We start from the raw sequence: 5,317 nt of genomic DNA on the forward strand, positions 1-5,317 counted from the left end.
AGATTCTCCAAGGTCAAAATGACACAAAAATATTAAGGGCAGCCAGAGAGAAAGGCCATGTCACCTACAAAGGGAAGCCCATCAGACTATCAGCAGACCTCTCAGCAGAAATCTTTACATGCCAGAAGAGATTGGGGCCAATATTCAACATTGTTAAAGAAAAGAATTTCCAACCCAGAATTTCATATCCATCCAAACTAAGCTTCATAAGCAAAAGAGAAATAAGATCACTTTCAGGTAGGCCAGAAATGGCAACTGACTGAAGGAGCTGGTTCTGTTGCTGCTACAGGGTAAGTGGGAAAGACACCATGTATTGTCCAATTGGGACCATTACAGGAGCCTGAGGACATTTCTCTGTCATCAGTCAGTTTTATATGTGGCACCCATAAAAGATGAGGCTGATAACATGGAAAGCTTCTCAACAGTCAAATCAAATCCAAATACAACTCACTGCCAGAGCAAAGAGGAAATATTCATAGGATGATGATCCCCTGCCTTCAGGAGGAGAAAAACCACCGAAGAATGAAACTGGCTTGTTGTCTTCAATTAAAAAATACATTAAAGGAAGCACACCTAAGGAAGTGAGAGAAAATCCTTCAAAATGGAGTAGAATTGAACGTGATATAGGTAATAATTTGATCCCGTCAACACCAAGAGCAGGAGAGAAAAACCTAACATATAGATACCTCGAGTAAGACAGAAAAGTCAAGTAAATGGAGAAGTTGGTAGTTATGAAATGACAAATCAACATATAAAATAAAATGGAAAATTAGAAAATAATCCTTCCTTTGGCAGTCCTCCAAGGACTACTTTGTTGGAGCTGAAGAAATAGTAAAACAACTTGATATGGAACGGGTGGATGAGCTCACTACCAGTTCTACTGCATCAATTAATGGAGCAGCTTACTCAAATCAAGCAGTTCAGGTGAGACCAGCAATAAATAATGGTTTAGCAAGCACTGCATGTTCTCACTAATAAGTGGAAGTTGAACAATGAGAACACACAGACACAGGGAGGGAAACATCACACACCAGGGCCTGTCACAGGGTGGGGGGCTAGGAGAGGGATAGCATTAGGAGGAATACCTGATGTAGATGATGGGTTGATGGGTGCCACAAACCACCATGGCACATGTATACCTATGTAACAAACCTGCACGTTCTGTACATGTATTCCAGAACTTAAAGTATACTTTAAAAAATACAAACAACAACAACAACAACAACCCGCAATGGTTTAGAAGAAGCAGAAGAAATAGTTAATCGTGATATCCCACCCGTTATAGGACCAGATAGTGGTTATTCATCAGCCCACGCAGAGGCCACCTATGAAGAAGGCTTAGAAGTATTTGACCCCTATTATTTCATCAAACATGTCCTACCACTGACAGAAGAACAACTAAATAGGAAATCTGTTCTTCATTGAAAACAAGAAGCACACCGAAATTCTCCCTAGATTTAGACTTGGATGAAATACTAGTGCACTGTAGTCTAAATGAGGTAGAAGATGCAGCACTTACTTTTCCAGTCTTTTTCCAAGATGTCATTTATCAGGTTTATGTGATATTAATACATTTTTCAGGGAATTCCTGGAATGAATTTCTCAGATGTATGATATTATTCTTTTTACTGCTTCTAAGAAGGTGTGTGCAGGCACGTTACTGAACATAGTAGACCCTAAAAAGCAATTGGTCAGGCACCATTTTTTCTGTGAACATTGTGTTTGTGTACAGGGAAATCATATAAAGAACTTAAATATTCTTGGAAGAGATCTTTCAAAAACTGTAATAATTGACAACCCACCACAAACCTTTGCATACAAGCTTTCTAATGGAACCCCCTATAGAAAGTTGGTTTATGGATAAAGATGACAATGAACTCCTAAAATTGATTTCATTCCTGGAGAAGCTTGTAGAACTGAGTGAAGATATTCAACCACATATCAGAGACAGATTTCACTTGCATGATTTGCTGACCCAAGATTAAGTACAAAGGCTTGTCAAATCACTGAAAGGGGAGAGATTACAGGACGCTTTTGAACTAAGACAAAAAGATTGTCATTACTGTTGAAATTTTGCATTTTTGTACCCTGTCTTGCTTTTCTTACCTTTGATGCCCAATCATAATCAGGGGTTTCAGAAAGAGGCTTTATCTATCTTTGATTGGATACATACAGTAGGTAGGCTAAAACAGAAAAGTCTCTAGAACTAGTGCAACTCCCGTGAAATTTTTTTTTAATGTACAGGACATCTGCAGTTTATAAAGAACTCTGTTTCTGCCACCAGAAGTTTGGCCTGTAGTCACACAGGATTTTATGATAATAACAGAGATGAAAATTGACTTTTATTTTCTCTCTGTTTGGTGTTCTAGGTGGGTTTTTAGCCACTTTTCTGTTACTTTATGGTTCTCATTTCAACAGGAATGGCCAGCAAAAGTTGTTTAATTTTTCCTGTTAAGGTTCATGAACTTTTTACATTTTTGACCTGTATTAGATTAGACTTTCATTATGTATTCTTTTTAGCTGAGGCATTATTTACAATATCAAAGACTTGGAACCAACCCAAATGCCCATCAATGATAGACTGGATAAAGAAAATGTGGTACATATACATCATGGAATACTATGCAGCCATTAAAAAACTGAGTTCATGTCCTTTGCAGGGCCATAGATGAAGCTGGAAGCCATCATCCTCAGCAAACTAACAAAGGAACAGAAAATGGTTTAGCAAACACTGAATGTTCTTGCTTATAAGTGGGAGTTGAGCAATGAGAACACATGCCTATGAAATTCAAGACCCATGGATCTTGAATTCTCATGGGTTGTAGGAGGGACCCAGTGGGAGGTAATTGAATCATGGGGGCAGGTCTTTCCTATGTGTTCTCATGATAATGAATATATCTCATGAGATCTGACAGTTTTTAAAAGGGGCAGTTTCTCGGCACAAACTCTGTTCTCTTGTCTGCTGCCATGTGAGGCATGCCTTTCACCTTCCACCATGATTGAGAGGCCTCCCCAGTCATGTGTACATCCAATAAACCTCTTTCTTTTGTAAATTGCTCAGTCTTGGGTATGTCTTTATCAGCAGCATGAAAACGAACTATACAGGCTTGCACCCTCTGAAGCAATGGCCCAAGCTGAAGTGGTTGGGATGCAGGGCACCAAGTCCTGAGGCTACAGAGAGAAGCCAGGACCCAGGCTTGGCCCAGGAAACCATCTTTTTCTCCTAGGCCTCTGGGCCTGTGTTGGGAGGGGTTGCTGCAAAAATCTCAGGAATGCCCTGGAGACATTTTCCCCATTGTCTTGGCTATTAACAGCTTCTATTAACAGCTTGGCTATTAACAGCTTCTCACAGCTCCTTGTTGCCTATGCAAATTTCTGCTTCTGGCTTGAATTTTTCCCCAGAAAATTGGTTTTGGTTTTTCTTTTCTACAGCATAGTCAGGCTGCAAATTATCCAAACTTTTATGTTCTGATTCCCTTTTAAACCTAACTTCTGTTATGCCCAGACCGTTTATTCCCCAAAGAAGACCACCAGAGTCCAGAGTCAAAGCCAAGCGGCAAGGATCTTTACTGCAAGTTCGAACTTGGTCCCTCCGTTCCTCAACGTACAAGAGGGCCCTGAACGATGCATGTGCTTGCTTTTTATAGCCCGATGTAAACAGGTTATAGAGGAACAAGGGAATTCTTTTGGTTACAGCATTACAATTGGTTAACATTTTAAGTTATACCTTTAGCAGTTTTCTATTGGTTCCCGTGCTTTCAGTAAAGCCGTAAACGGTTGTGACCTTATTGGGGGTCTCTCCAGGTGGTGTTTTTCCAAAGTTGAGCTATATGGTGTGTTTGTACTGGGCCCAGGAAGTTGAGATATATGGTGTGTTTGTACTGGGCCCGGGAAGTTGAGATATGTGGAGTGTTTGTACTGGGCCCAGGAAGTTGAGATATATGGAGGAATGTGTTTGTACTGGGCCCAGGGCTGAGGAATGTGTGAATTGTGTGAATGTGTCTGTGTTGGGCCCAGGAAGTTGAGATATATGTTTGTACTGGGCCCAGGGCTGAGGAATGTGTTCTTTCACTTCCAGTTTCATGTCATCTGTTTGTGAACACATATTACTATATGCTGTTAGGAACAGCCAAACCACATCTTGAACACTTCGCTTCTTAGAAATTTCTTCTGCCAGATATCCTAAATTCTCTCTCTCAAGTTCAAAGTTCCACAGATCTCTAGGACTGGGGCAAAATGCGACCAGTCTCTTTGCTAAAGCATAACAAGAGAGACCTTTACTGCAGTTCCCAACAAGTTTCTCATCTCCATCTGAGACCACCTCAGCCTTGGCTTCACTGTCCATATCACTATCAGCATTTTGGTCACAATCATTCAACAAGTCTCTAGGAAGTTCCAAACTTTCCCACATATTCCTGTCTTCTTCTGAGCCCCCCAAATTGTTCCAACCTCTGCCTGTTACCCACTTCCAAAGTCACTTCCACATTTTCAGGAATCTTTATAGCAGTACCCCACTTCTCTTGGTACCAATTTTCTGTAGAAGTCAGTTTTCACACTGCTATGAAGAACTACCGGAGACTGGGTAATTTACATAGAAAAATGGTTTAATTGACTCACAGTTCTGCATGGCTGAGGAGGCCCCAGGAAACTTACAATCATGGCAGAAGGCAAAGGGGAAGCAAGGCATGTCTTACATGGAGGCAGGAGAGAGAGAGAAGGGGGAAGAGCCCCTTATAAAACCATCGGATTTCATGAAAATTCGCTTACTATCGTGAGGATACCATGAGGAAAATCTGTTCCTATGTTCCAGTTACCTCCCACCAGGTCCCTCCTCTGGCACATGGGGATTACAATTCAAGATGAGATTTGAGTGAGACACAGAGCCAAACCATGTCACCCTCCCAAGACTGAACCAAGAAGAAACTAAATCCCTGAATAGACCAATAGTGAGTTCTGAAATTGATGCAGTAAAAAATAGCCTATGAACCAAAAAAAGACCAGGACCAGACGGATTCCCAGTTGAATTCTACCAAAGGTACAAAGAAGAGCTGTTACCATTCCTACTGAAAATTTCTATTCCAAAAAATTGAAAAGGAGAGACTCCTCCCTTACCCATTGTATGAGGCCAGCATCATCCTCATACCAAAACCTGGCAGAGATACAACAACAACAACAAAAACCTTCAGGCCAATATTTTTGATGAACATTGTTACATAAATCCTCAACAAAATACTGGCAGACTGAATCCAGCAGCACATCAAAAAGTTTATCCACCATGATCATGTAACCTTCATCCCTAGGATGCAAGACTAGTTCA

At 40.8% G+C, this 5,317-nt stretch overlaps 1 pseudogene; it reads left to right on the top strand.

The window, feature by feature from the left end:
• Positions 1-392: 392 nt before the first annotated feature.
• LOC111536491 lies at positions 393-1,985 on the top strand (annotated as a pseudogene).
• The last annotated feature ends 3,332 nt before the right edge of the window (positions 1,986-5,317 follow it).

Source organism: Piliocolobus tephrosceles, chromosome 12 (assembly GCF_002776525.5).
Source record: "Piliocolobus tephrosceles isolate RC106 chromosome 12, ASM277652v3, whole genome shotgun sequence".
Taxonomy (NCBI): Eukaryota; Metazoa; Chordata; class Mammalia; order Primates; family Cercopithecidae; genus Piliocolobus; species Piliocolobus tephrosceles.